This window comes from Eleutherodactylus coqui, chromosome 5, assembly GCF_035609145.1.
Source record: "Eleutherodactylus coqui strain aEleCoq1 chromosome 5, aEleCoq1.hap1, whole genome shotgun sequence".
Classification (NCBI taxonomy): domain Eukaryota; kingdom Metazoa; phylum Chordata; class Amphibia; order Anura; family Eleutherodactylidae; genus Eleutherodactylus; species Eleutherodactylus coqui.
This window is the reverse complement of record NC_089841.1, coordinates 34,316,241-34,331,509: the sequence shown is the minus strand read 5'-3', so window position 1 is coordinate 34,331,509 and position 15,269 is coordinate 34,316,241. Positions and strand designations below refer to the sequence as shown.

General features: G+C 42.6%; 1 pseudogene; it reads right to left on the bottom strand.

The window, feature by feature from the left end:
• The window catches only part of LOC136629225 (zinc finger protein 585A-like), a 130,965-nt pseudogene that overhangs the window by 92,866 nt on the left and 22,830 nt on the right, over positions 1–15,269 (bottom strand).

Sequence of the window (15,269 nt, the reverse complement as noted above, 5' to 3'; positions counted from 1 at the left end):
GACGTGGTCGTGCAGGGCTGGGACGGCACATCGGGAAAAGTAGTGGCGACTGGGAACTGAGTAGCGCGGGGCCGCCGCCTCCATGATACTTTTGAAGGACTCCGTTTCCACAACCCTATACGGCAGCATCTCAAGGCTGATGAATTTTGCTATGCGGACGGTTAACGTTTGAGCGTGCGGGTGCGTGGCGGCGTACTTGCGCTTGCGCTCCAACAGTTGCGCAAGCGACGGCTGGACGGTGCGCTGAACTACACTGCTGGATGGGGCCGAGGACAGCGGAGGTGAGGGTGTGGGTGCAGGCCAGGAGACGGTAGTGCCTGTGTCCTGAGAGGGGGGTTGCATCTCAGTGGCAGGTTGGGGCACAGGGGGAGAGGCAGGGGTGCAAACCGGAGGCGCTGAACGGCCTTCGTCCCACCTTGCGGGGTGCTTGGCCATCATATGTCTGCGCATGGTGGTGGTGGTGAGGCTGTTGGTGTTGGCTCCCCGGCTGAGCTTTGCGCGACAAAGGTTGCACACCACTGTTCGTCGGTCGTCAGGCGTCTCTGTGAAAAACTGCCAGACCTTAGAGCACCTCGGCCTCTGCAGGGTGGCATGGCGCGAGGGGGCGCTTTGGGAAACACTTGGTGGATTATTCGGTCTGGCCCTGCCTCTACCCCTGGCCACCGCACTGCCTCTTGCAACCTGCCCTGCTGATGCCCTTGACTCCCCCTCTGAAGACCTGTCCTCCTGAGTAAGCGTTGCACACCAGGTGGGGTCAGTCACCTCATCGTCCTGCTGCTCTTCCTCCGAATCCTCTGTGCGCTGCTCCCTCGGACTTACTGCCCTTACTACTACCTCACTGCAAGACAACTGTGTCTGATCGTCATCGTCCTCCTCACCCACAGAAAGTTGTTGAGACAGTTGGCGGAAGTCCCCAGCCTCTTCCCCCGGACCCCGGGAACTTTCGAATGGTTGGGCATCAGTGACGATAAACTCCTCTGATGGGAGAGGAACCGCTGCTGCCCAATCTAAGCAGGGGCCCGAGAACAGTTCCTGGGAGTGTTCCCGCTCCTGAGCAGGTGTTATTGTAGTGGAGTGAGGAGGCTGGGAGGAAGGAGGAGCAGCAGACAGAGGATTCGGATTGGCAGCAGTGGACGGCGCAGAACTGCGGGTAGACGATAGGTTGCTCGAAGCACTTTCTGCCATCCAGGACAGGACCTGCTCACACTGCTCATTTTCTAATAACCGTCTCCCGCGTGGACCCATTAATTGGGCGATGAATGTGGGGACACCAGAAACGTGCCTCTCTCCTAATCGCGCAGCAGTCGGCTGCGACACACCTGGATCAGGAGCTTGGCCTGTGCCCACACCCTGACTTGGCCCTCCGCGTCCTCGGCCGCGTCCACGTCCTCTAGGCCTACCCCTACCCCTCAGCATGCTGTATTACCAGTGATTTGATTTCACAGGCAGCTAATAAATTGGCGCAAGACTGCAGGCCAAATATAATTTTTTCCCTTTTTTGAAAACGAAAGGCCCCACTGCCTCTAGTGAATGAATAATCTAAGTTTAATAACTGTGCTGTTTTCCTGCTAATGTGTCACAGAACGTGAGGGTAGCAGAGTTATTAACTGTGGCAGAGCAGGTATTTTTTTTCCCAATTAAGGAAAGCAAATGGCGAAGCCAGGAGTAAAACGTAGCTGGGTGCGTATGATTTTTACAGGTTGCACACGCAGCCGACACGTGTCCACCGGCGTTAGTACGGACAGAGGCAGGACAAATAGAATTATTTTCCGTTTTTTTGCACCAAAAGGCAGCACTGCGTATATTCTATGAACATGAGAAGTTTAATAACTGTGCTGTTTTCCTGCTAATGTGTCACAGAACGTGAGGGTAGCAGAGTTATTAACTGTGGCAGAGCAGGTATTTTTTTTCCCAATTAAGGAAAGCAAATGGCGAAGCCAGGAGTAAAACGTAGCTGGGTGCGTATGATTTTTACAGGTTGCACACGCAGCCGACACGTGTCCACCGGCGTTAGTACGGACAGAGGCAGGACAAATAGAATTATTTTCCGTTTTTTTGCACCAAAAGGCAGCACTGCGTATATTCTATGAACATGAGAAGTTTAATAACTGTGCTGTTTTCCTGCTAATGTGTCACAGAACGTGAGGGTAGCAGAGTTATTAACTGTGGCAGAGCAGGTATTTTTTTTCCCAATTAAGGAAAGCAAATGGCGAAGCCAGGAGTAAAACGTAGCTGGGTGCGTATGATTTTTACAGGTTGCACACGCAGCCGACACGTGTCCACCGGCGTTAGTACGGACAGAGGCAGGACAAATAGAATTATTTTCCGTTTTTTTGCACCAAAAGGCAGCACTGCGTATATTCTATGAACATGAGAAGTTTAATAACTGTGCTGTTTTCCTGCTAATGTGTCACAGAACGTGAGGGTAGCAGAGTTATTAACTGTGGCAGAGCAGGTATTTTTTTTCCCAATTAAGGAAAGCAAATGGCGAAGCCAGGAGTAAAACGTAGCTGGGTGCGTATGATTTTTACAGGTTGCACACGCAGCCGACACGTGTCCACCGGCGTTAGTACGGACAGAGGCAGGACAAATAGAATTATTTTCCGTTTTTTTGCACCAAAAGGCAGCACTGCGTATATTCTATGAACATGAGAAGTTTAATAACTGTGCTGTTTTCCTGCTAATGTGTCACAGAACGTGAGGGTAGCAGAGTTATTAACTGTGGCAGAGCAGGTATTTTTTTTCCCAATTAAGGAAAGCAAATGGCGAAGCCAGGAGTAAAACGTAGCTGGGTGCGTATGATTTTTACAGGTTGCACACGCAGCCGACACGTGTCCACCGGCGTTAGGACGGACAGAGGCAGGACAAATAGAATTATTTTCACTTGTTTTACAAGCAAAAGGCAGCACTGCGTATATTCAATGAATAATAACTGTGTTGTGGCCCTGCCTATAAAATTCTTTCCCTGCAGTATCAATGGAGGGTGGAATGCTCTGCAGAGGCGATTTTGAGAAGCAAAAAAAAATGCAGCACAGCTAGCAGCAGCCTGGACAGTACTGCACACGGATAAATATGGCCCTAGAAAGGACCGTTGAGGTTCTTGAAGGCTACACTCACTCCTAACACTCTCCCTGCCTATGCAGCACTTCTGTCCCTAATGCCGGGTGCAACGCTCTGCAGAGCCGATTTTGAGAAGAAAAAAAATGGCACTGCTAACAGCAGCCAACACACAGCTATCAGTGGCCCTAATAAGGACCTTTGGGGGGTCTTGAAGCCTACACTAACTACCAATTCTTTCCCTACAGCAGCTCCGGTACAAACAGCACTGTCCCTCACTAACTCACACGGCATCTGAGCCGAACCGCGGGAGGGGCCGACTTTTATGTTCGGGTGACACCTGATCTTCCCAGCCACTCACAGCAGGGGGGTGGTATAGGGCTTGAACGTCACAGGGGGAAGTTGTAATGCCTTCCCTGTCTTTCAATTGGCCAAAAAAAGCGCGCTAACGTCTCAGGGAAGGAAGTGAAAGTAACCAGAACACCGCATGGTGTTCGTTACGAATAACGAACATCCCGAACACCCTAATATTCGCACGAATATCAAGCTCGGAAGAACACGTTCGCTCATCTCTAATTATGTCTTATGAGAAATGCACACAAATATACAAGACATTTAGTGTTTTCAATTTAGTTTTTTTTTCTATTCAGTTCTCATGTACTACAATGTATTAGCAAGTTGTGCATTCTTTTTGGTGCCTGCTGTTTCTGTAGATGTGCCTATTTTGGCTAAATGAACGTTCCTTTAAAAAAAAAAAAAAAAAAAAAGGTACTCCTGAGTAACCAGGTCAAACACTTTAGCCTGATCTAGGAATAGCAAGTACTCCTCCCAGTGACAAGCCCTACTCTGCTCCACTGCCTCTTGGACACTGAGAACAGCACTGAAGGCTCTGTGGTATAGAATTGAGAGAAGCTGGGGTGCAGACCTTACCAGCTGATTAAACAGCCCTTTTTCCAGAACCTTTTTGTCAGTACTGAAAAGCCAGTGCTCAGTATAGCTCAAATCTCAGCTTTTTGACCTCATTGACTTTCGTTGAGTGCCCCAAGTACAGACACTGATTAAATGCCTCAGCTATAAGAGGGGACTCAAAATGTTCTTAAAGGCCTTAAAATACTCAGATGTTAAGCCATCTGGACCTGGTGACTTTTTGAGCTGAAGCCCATTAATTGCCAGCCTAACATCCTTTTCCTTGGGCTATTCTGTCAAAACATTAAGATAAATGTCATCTTCTGGTTAAAGGATAGTTTCAGCTAGGAAATTTGACCTCACATCCTGTTCTAGATCCTTCTTTCTTGAAAGTTGTGAGTAAATGGATCTGACAATCTCTAGATTACCTGATCTGGACCTGTTCAGGGGTCCTGTACTGTCAAATCATTACCAGGGCCCCTCCGGTTGTGTTAGATGTGCCTTGGACACTGGAGGTTGCACTCACCCTCTGTTCAGCACTAATATCACTGAGTGGCTGAGGCTGGAGACCCACACTAATATTACCAGACTATCTTCCTTTAGCACTCTTCACAAGAGTCATTTTAGTTGCTGGAACTCCGCCCACTTGAGCTACTCTGGGATCTGCAGTTCTGCTATCCATTTCTGTAACAGTAGCATGATGCCCAGGATTGGCCACCACCCACTGTGCCCTTTTCAGGTTTCAGAGACACAAGAAGGACAGCCAAACCACCACAAGAGGGACCCGAGGCTGAATCACCCCCTCCAACTGGGAGGCAACCAACAGCACCAGTTCCTCCTGATTGTCCAGGATGCTTTATTTTGATTTATACTTGTCAACACCTTCTCTGCCTCCTTAACTCTTCAGTTCCCACTACTGGGAAAAAGCAGAGATGGAGACTCTCTAAAAAACGATTATTGGTAAGTATAATCTACCTTTTCCCTATCGTCTCCATGACAGCACCACCTGAGAAGTACCAACTAAATTTCTTAGGGTGGGACTATGGCCAAAAGGACCTTATGACCAAGAGTCATATCCTTGTCTGCCTGAATGTCTAGCCTGTAATGTTTGGTAAAATTGTGTATTTTTTCCAAATGGCTGCTCTACATATCTGTTCTACTCACACAGATGCTTTCCACCCAAGACGTGGACATAGACCTCATCGAGTGAGCCCTAAGGTTTTACTGGGCTGTCCTATCTATTGCAGCATAGGCTTCTGTCATAGCTAATTTAATCCATCTGGCTATATAATTTTTTGCCGCTTTTCTTCCTCTATTGGAACCAAAGAATTGAACAAAAACGTTATTGTCTTGCCTCCACTGACTTGTGGCGTTAACATATTGGGGTACTGCTGTTCTGACATCTAGGCAGTGGTATACCTTCTGCTTTTCATTCTTGGGGTTTACTATATCTTGTGATCCATGAAAAGAGGATACAACCTTCAGTAGGAAGGATGGTTCTAATTTAAGCATTATTTTATTTGTTACGCTATAAAATGGGTAGCAGATGGATAGAGCCTGTAACTCACTTATTCTTCTCGCTGAGGTAATGGCCACCAAGAACACAGTTTTTAAGGTCAGATTCCTAATTAAAGACCAAATCTGTAGGCTCAAACAGGGTCTTGGACATACCCATCATAACCCAGTTCAATTCCATTGCGGCACTATGTTATGGATCCTGGGCTTCCGCCTGTCTGCTGCTCTAAGGAATCTTAATATCCAGGGATTTTCTGAAAGCCTAGTGTCGTAGAAGGCACTAAGTGCTGCTACCTGGTCCCTCAGAGTGCCTTGGGAAAGATCTTTATCGAGGCCCCCTGAAGGAACTCTGGGATTGCAGGGATATCAGGAAAGGAAAATGTGATTTCCCTACACCAGGATACAAATTTATTCCAGACCCTCTGATAAATCTTGTTTGTTGACTCTTTCCTACCAAGTAGGAGAGTGTTTACTACTTCTGTAGAGGAGCCCCATCCTAGCAGCATGGATTTTTCAAAATCCATGCTAAAAGATGTAGGTTCGCTAAAGTGTTTTAGAGGACCCTGAGTTAAAAGGTCTGGCCGTACTGGTAGTAGGACTGGATCTTTCCAACTTAGTCTCTTTAGAAGCCCAAACCAGCTCCTTCTTGCCCAGAAGGGGGCTATGAGTATTAGGGTGCATCTCTGACAGCAAAACATCTGAATGACTCTCGGAATCAATGGGATTGGAGGGAATGCATAAACTAATCCTTGGCTTCAGTCCTGCGCCAGGGCATCTATTGCCATTGGGTGGTCTCTTGGATTGAGGAAAAAGAATCTTTTCAGTTTGCAATTTTTACTCATTGGAAAGAGGTCAGTGTGCGGTGTGCCCCATCAGGTTGTGAATGAACTGAAAACCTTTAGTGAAAGGAACCATTCTCCTGGATCTAAGTGTTGTCTGCTTAGGAAGTCTGCTTTTTGGTTTAGAGTCCCCCTCAGATGGATCGCTGAAATTGATAAGGCATTTTATTCTGCCCATTGAAAGATCTTTTGTGCTATATTCTGCAAGGCCCTGCATCTAGTCCTCCCCAACGTCAAATGTGGGCTACCGCTGTCATGTTGTCCGCAGGGCTCTTTAGATGTCTGCCCTGGATTCCCCCCTCTTAAAGCTATCTGATGTTTGAGGATTGGCGATTTATTCTCTGAGACCAGATCCATTGAAGGTAGAGATCCCCTATGTGTGCTCCACAGCCCCTTGCACTGGTGTCTGTGTGATGCACAGTACTGAATCCAGTGACCAATATATGCCTCTTGAGAGATTTCAGGTCGAAAGCCACCACACCAGAGAGGCTTTCACTGCATTGCTTATATGCATTTTCTTGTCCAGGAACGATTGTTTTCTGTCGCATATGGCTAAAATTCTCGCCCAAGCACGGGACCATGCTACTGCAGAGAACCACAACATGAATTTCCCCAATAGTACCATCGCTGCCCTGATAGTACAGATTTTGCATTTCAGGAATATCTTGACTAGGAGACGTAATTCCTGCACCTTTGTTGAGGGGAGGAAGGAACGTTGGAATACTTTGTACAGTTCTGGACACCCGTGCTCAGTAAGGATGTTACAGTGCTTGAGGGGGTTCAAGGAAGGGCAACAAAATTAATAAATGGAATGGGAGGATTGGAATACCCAGAGAGGCTATCAAAATTAGAATTATTCACCCTGGAAAAATGATGGCTAAGGGGCAATCAAATAACTATGTATAAATACATTAGGGGACAAAACAAGGATCTCTCCTATGATCTGTTTATACCTAGGACTGCGACGATAACAAGAGGGCATTCGCTACGTCTAGAAGAAAGCAGGTTTCATCACCAACACAAAAGGGGGTTCTTTACTGTAAGAGCAGAGAGACTGTGGAACTCTCTGCCTGAGGACATGGTGATGGCAAAATCCATTGAAGAGTTTAAGAAGGGACTAGACGTCTTTCTTGAGCAGAAAGATATTACAGGATATAGATATTAGGTGACCAGCGGGTTGTTGTTCCGGGTCTTACATTTAGGTAGGGATCTATGAAAGGTTGATCCAGGGATTATTCTGACTGCCATTATGGAGTCGGGAAGGAATTTTTCCCCCAAATGGGCTAATTGGCTTCTGCCTCTTGGGATTTTTTGCCTTCCTCTGGATCAACAAGGGGGTTGAAACAGGCTGAACTAGATGGACATTGTCTTCATTCAGCCTCACATAATATGTTACTATGCTCTGAATCTAAACAGACTCCTAGAAAAATTTTCTTCTGGCTAGGTGTCATGTCTGATTTTTCCCAATTCATTACCCACCATAAGGTGGATTACTGTTGCAAGATGTTCTTCTAGACATTCCTCGGAGTCTGCCTCTAGCAGTCTATCATCTAGATATGGTATGATCAGAATTGATTTCTGTCTCACACTGGCTGCTAGTTCCCCCATAAGTTTGGTAAAAATAGAGGGGCAGAGGATATCCCTAACAGGAGACAGGTAAACTGGAAATGGCTTATCCTTCCTTCCATGCCTAGAAACTTTTGAGAGACCCCGTGAATCGGCATGTAAAAATATGCAACTTTTAAGTCTTTTGAAACCTATATTAAGCTTATTGCTGAAATTAACAATTCCATCTAGAATTTTCTGTATTTTACGTGAATATTCAGAGGCTTTAAAGTTTATTACCATTCGTGATTGTCCACACATTTTTTTTTACTAGGAATAACCGAGAATAGGGGCCTTCTGGTCTTTGCTTTCGTGAAATTGAGATGACTGCCCTCATCTGTAGCAAGTCCCTCACTGCCTGTTGAAGCTGTTCCATCTGTTTGACTGAGCCTGTCATTATTAATAAATTTTCTTTTGGGTGAGACATTAACTCTATTTGATAACCCTGTTCTAGTATCTTGGGAATCCAAGTGTTCCCACAGACCTAGGCCCACCAGCTAGCAAAGGTCCTCAGTCTTTCCCCTACAGGAATGGCGTCAGGGCCTGGGTCTAGGGAGGGGTTATCCTCCTTGAAAGGGTGGGGTGAATGACTAGGTTGTGCTAATTTGTGGGCAGGCTGGTTGGGGTGGAATAATTATCAGCTAGGTTAATGTGGGCACGGAACCTGGCACTGGAAAGTAGGGTAATTCAACTGTGCGCATTTGATGAGCTATGTAGACATATTGCTACTATAATGATTGGTCCATAATTGCTTTTAAGAGGGTGTACCATGTGAGTCTGTTAGCTGTGAACAAAAAAAGGAGTGTCTAGGTGTAAACATAGTGTCTACCATTTGTTATTTTGTGGATCTTTTGGAATAAATTAAGTATTTTTTAAGGAGCCATCTTTTTTCCTTTGTTGCAGAAGATGTAATACGTCATATGTAATGGTGCCATTAAAAACAGAACTCATTGACAAAAAAACAATCCCTCACATGACTATGTAGCTAAAAAAATAATACAATAGTTGGAACAAAGCTTCATTGTTATTTTTATCACATCATTATTAACCCCTTAAGGACCAGGCTGTTTTGTACCTTAAGTACCAGACACTTTTTAGTTATTTTACCCATGTGGCGGTTTTACTGCCCTTTTTTTTCCTTTTAGCTATGAAACTTATTTTTGCTGGGGTTTTTTTTCCATGACATATAGGACTTTTTTATAATATCTTTTTCACTGACTTTTTTTTCTGTTTTTTAGTTTTATTGGGGTAAAATGCTAAAAATAAATAATGTTTTAAACATTTATAGTTACTTTTTTTAATTTAGTATATTTATGCTAAAATAAAGTATGGGAATGGGTTCCTCGATTTATTTTGGACTTTTGATATATAGAATGTATGGTTTTGGTTTAAAGGGCGCATACGGCGACGGTTTTTGTTGGCGACGGCTTTGTGTTATTTTCTTTTTTATGAATGCATTGTTGTTTTATTCTGTCATTTTGTTTTATTTGTGCATGGAATTATGTTTTTTACTATCTGTGTCCCCCATGATGTCATGTAAGACCTCTGGGGGACATTCTTTTTTTTTTTTTATCTGACACTTTCCCACTGTAGCTGGGGCATCCATAGGAGCCTCAATTACAGGGGAAAACAACCCCTGTAGTGACATTAGTCACTGGCAGAGCTAATCAGGGTCTAGTCTGACCCTCCAGCTCTGCTGTAGCAGGGAACCCAGGTGGTCACATGACCTGCGGGCTTCTGATGTGAAATTTACATGTGACTTTTACTTTCAGTACACAGTGCTCATTGAGCACTGTGTACTCAGGGAAGCAGAAGGCAAGTAGGGTTAAAAACCCCTCCTGCCTTCTTCTCTGGGTTATTAGCTGTTACTAACAGCTGATAACCCGTTCCTGCCTCTGACTGATTGCAGAGCAGGAGACTTAAAGCGCCGCCGTAATTTTACATACGGCGGGCTTTAAGCCCAGGACCAGGCACCGTAAATTTACAGTGCCTGGTCCTTATTGGGTAATAAGTGTTCTAAATTACTTTCCTTTCCTCTTGTATGACAAGAAGGAGCTGGCTGGCAAATTGTAGTCTGGGAGGCAACTACAAAACACTGAGCTCAATCAATGGAAATATAAAAATGTTCTAGTATATTAGTGCTAAAATTTTTTTTATGAAAAATGCTTTTATTGTACACATACATACTATACACAGACATTATATATACATACACAGTCATGAGAAAAACTAAGAACAGCATCCTTGAATTTTATATTTTTACATATCAGGGCATAATAAACATCTGGTCATAAGCATATTTTAACATTAGGTTAATATAACCTCAGAAGTACAACACATGACAAATTACATGAGTCATTAAGAAGTAGGACAAAATGCAGAAAAGTGTGTGAAAAATTAAAGGGGTTGTCCTGCGATAGCAAGTGGGGTTATACACTTCTGTATGGCCATATTAATGCACTTTGTAATATACATCGTGCATTAATTATGAGCCATACAGAAGTTATTCACTTACCTGTTCCGTTGCTAGCGTCCCCGTCGCCATGGTGCCGTCTAATTTCAGCGTCTAATCGCCCGATTAGACGCGCTTGCGCAGTCCGGTCTTCTGGCTGGTGAATGGGGCCGCTCGTGCCGGAGAGCTGGTCACCGCGTCGTCATCGTAGTTCTGCCCCGTCACGTGTGCCGATTCCAGCCAATCAGGAGGCTGGAATCGGCAATGGAACGCAAGGAAGGAGAAGAAAATCCATGGTGCACCATGGGAGAAGACCTGCGTTCCACCGTGGGAGAAGACCAGCGGCGCCATCTTCACAAGAAGAAAAGAAGAAGCTGCAGAACGCTGATGCAGGTAAGCGCAATGTGCTTTTTAAAAACTAACCCATGCTTTCTTTTTAACAGGGCAGAATGCGGGGGTAAGTGAAAAAAAAAAATTTTCACTTTCGCCGCGGGACAACCCCTTTAAGTACACCTTTACTGCTTCCACAAGAAGTAAAAGGAAGAGTAGCAACCAGTTGTAATAAAATATCCATCCATCACTTCTGTGAAATTGTGATCCTCAGGGACATGTTTCATGCACTGGAGAGCATATCACATGGCATGTGACTGCCATGCGATGTATTTTACTATTCCATTGAAGGCAATGGATGATGCGTTCTGAGGGAACACCAAAAGATAAAACACGTTGCAATTTCTAACCTTGCAGCTTTGATGCGTGGTGAAAGAAAACAAATCGCTCACGTGAATTCAAAAGAATTTTGTGTGTCTCACGATGCATAAAACTTGCGCAAGGCTCTCGTTCGTATAGATGGAAGCTATATAGAAACTTGATATAGATAGGGAGCTATATAGAACCTTGGTATTGGAAATCCTGGAGGACAACAGCACTTATAGATTAGCCAATTATCCAATTGAATTTAAAAATATCATTGAGGAACATGTTAATTTAGGCATCCTAAATGATGAGCAGGAAAAAAAACCGTGTACAGAGCCTCCAGTCACACCAATTTTTCATGGCTTGCCTAAGATTCACAAGTCATTCTACAGATCACCATTGTATCCCATCATTGTTGTCATTGATTTTTTAAATGAGAACACATGTGAAATAGTTGGACATTTTATCACAACCACTGGTGCCGAGAGCAGTCGTTGTTATGATCATTTCAATGAGGCAATGCATAAAGATTAATTTTTAACAGAAGTGTTAGTAATTTTTTTTAAAGAAATCCAACTTATTTTTATGCACACATTTTTAACACCTTTACATCATAGAAGCTTATAGGAATATGCCTGAAAAACCACATCTAGTGCACAACGCATTAGGAAAAAACAATGCAAAACAAAAAGCATGGAACCCATAAATGTAAAAAGAGTACAGAAAAAACGCCCCAACCAGAAAAGCATTGTTTGCACAGAGTTTTAGATTTCACTAATGACTTTCAACTAAACATCTGGCTGCATGTTGAGCAATTGCGCAGGTATTGACGGTATATTTGTGCACCTCCCAAAAAACCTCTAAGGGGCCTTTCATACAAAAATTTGCACAAAAATCGAGCATGCTGTGGTTTTTTTCATGCACTCAAAAAAACTAGTAAGAATCAACCCATTGGAATCAATGGGTTCTATTCTCTCTGTATTTTGCGCACAAATTTTGCACGCACAAAAATGAAGCCACCCTAGTAGATAAGCCATTAGAAAAATGCCAGGATAATAAGTTCCAAACCTATACCCTGCTGCAATTTTTTTTAAATCTACTTTTTGTAGCACATCTAATACCTTCTTAATGACCTTTAGTTATCATCCAACAACAACAGTTTTTCTGAAAAAAATGTGAAAAAATGCCGGAAAAAAAGCAATTAATGCTGTGGCATTTTTTCAGAATAATGTGGTAGATGAAGTCACCTTGTATTTTTTTATTCTATCATTTGCTAATTAAACAATCTTTAAAAACGGAAATACTTTCTTTTCTGTGTGAGTTCTTAGATGGTTACGAACTTGTGATTGATGAGTAAAACACTTTCCACATTCTGAACATGAAAACGGTTTCTCTCCTGTGTGAATTCTCTGATGCTTAGCAAGAAATGCTTTCAGAATAAAAGATTTTCCACATTCTGAACATGAAAATGGCTTCTCTCCTGTGTGAATTCTTTGATGTATAACCAGATTTGATTTCTGTGAAAAACATTTCCCACATTCTGAACATGAAAATGGCTTCTCCCCTGTGTGACTTCTCTTATGTATAGCAAGACTTGATTTATTCGAAAAACATTTCCCACATTCTGAACATGAAAATGGCTTCTCTCCAAAGTGAATTTTCAGATGTACACCAACATCTGATTCATGGAAAAAACATTTCCCACATTCTGAACATGAAAATTGCATCTCCCTTGTGTGATTTCTCTGATGTACAACAAGACTTGATTTCTTAGAAAAAAATTTTCCACATTCTGAACATGAGAATGGCTTCTCTCCCGTGTGACTTCTCTGATGTTCAACAACACTTGATTTCTTAGTAAAACATTTCCCACATTCTGAACATGAGAATGGCTTCTCTCCTGTGTGACTTCTCAGATGTCTAACAAGATCTGATTTTTGTGAAAAACATTTCCCACATTCTGAACATGGAAATGGCTTTTCTCCTGTGTGAGTTTTCGCATGTATAGCAAGATTTGATTTCAGTGAAAAACATTTCCCGCATTCTGAACATGGAAATGGCTTTTCCCCCGTGTGAGTTTTCTCATGTATAGCAAGATTTGATTTATATGAAAAACATTTCCCACATTCTGAACATGAAAATGGTTTCTCCGTTGTGTGACTTTTCTGACGTGTAACAAAATTTGATTTCAGTGAAAAATATTTCCCAAATTCTGAAGATGAATACAGCTGCTCTCCTCTGTGAGCTCTTTGATGTTCTCGTCTTCTATGACTTTTCTTCTGCTTATCAGTCTGTAATGAATCAGTGACCTCTATAAAAGGTTCTTTGCTGTGAAGGGTTGAGGGAATATCTGTGATAATTGCAGGTTCTTCATATGTATCTTGTCTACTATTAACATCTGCTTTAAAGTCCACAGAAGTCAGATGTACCTCTGAGCTCCGAATATCGTCATCTGCCAAGAATAAAACTGATTTCACTATTATTGAACATAAGTAAAAATTATATTGATATTTTAGAACATTTCTATGTAAATTGCAAGTAGCATGGGGAAATGCAATTACACAATATTAACCCCTGAACGACACAGGACATAAGCTTACGTCCTGCACATTCGGGGTGTGTATTGAGATTGCAGAGTGATCTCCCTCCATACATCGCGGCTGCAGGCTGTTTCTAACAGCTGACACCCACCCACAACAGCTCCGATAAGCCGGACGACTCATCAGAACTGTTAACCCTTTAAATGCCGTGGTCAATTCTGACTGCGGCATTTAAATTCTCCGACCCATGTTCGAAGGTCCTGTATGCCCCCCCTCTCCCACAATGAGATCGCGAGGGGTTGTGCAGGTGTTATGGCAGCTGGGGGGCTTCTAAAAGGTGCCAGGGCTGTCTTAGCAGAATGCTTATCAAGCTATGCTCGAGACATGGCTTGATAGAATGCCTGTCCGATCACATTATAATGTAATGCTATGAGATTATATCAAACAACAGGAGTGATCAAGTTCCTGTTCCCTCTGGATACTTAAAAAAAAAAGTAAAAATTAAGTTGAAAAAAGTTTTACTAATTACTAAAAAATGGTAATAAAGCTTTAAAAAAAAAAACTCTATTGCCATATTTCAAATTAAAAAATCTAAATAATAAAACAAATGCATATTTAGTATCGCTACATCTGTAAAAGTTCAATCTATCAAGGTACCACATTATTTACCCTTCACTGTGAATGTCAGAAAAAAAAGAATGCCAGAATTGCACTTTCTGAGTTACCCAGTCTCCAAGAAAAAAAAATTTAATAAAAAGCGATCAAAGTCATATGTATATGTAAGGTACCAATGAAAACTACAGGACGTACCACATAAAATGAGACATAGCACAACTATGTGGACGAAAAAATAAATTTCTTTTACAGCTGTCAGGAAATAGCAGCATAAAATAATAATAAAAAAATGTAGTACAGCAGTAGTACTGTAATACTCCACTAAGAATTTTTAAAAAAGTTTTTCAGTACAATATACAGTACCCTTGAAAAACACAACTCGTCCCACAAAAAACAAGCACTCAGATAGCTACGCCGATGAAAAAATAAGTTTGGATTTTTTAAAGGGTGCGGAGAAAAAAAAGGAAATGGAAAAAAAGGAAATGGTCCTTAAGGGGTTAAGCAAACAGATCACAATCTAATAGTACACATCAGAGTGAAGACCAGTAGATCATTTTGTTCTGCCACCAGGCTGTAATCTTCCAGTTTTTCCTTTCTTTGGTGAACCCTCCATCTTCATAGGTTCATATGTCAGTGTACCTGTCACTATGCTTCTAGTACATGCCCAGTGGAAAACTATAAAGGTTCTTGTAAGTCAGTGCTATTAGGTGGAGTCCGTCTCACACACTCCGAGAGCTACATGCACTTCCTTACAAACCAAAATAGATGGGATGGACACCAGGATACCTGGCTATATGGTTACATTGGTGATTCATTTGGATGCTTTATTAGCCCAAAAAAAGATATCTATAAGAATTAGGAATCCATCCAATATGGTTCATCTGGGTATGGCAGATGAGCCCCCAAGTTTTGATCAAAATATGAGCGAAGAACCTTGCATTTTCCTGTGGGTAGTATAAACAACAGTTGTTAAGTTTTATTTAGATATTAAATGTGTATGAGTGTTAAGGCATATTTCTGTTTGAACTGGTTGACATAAACTGC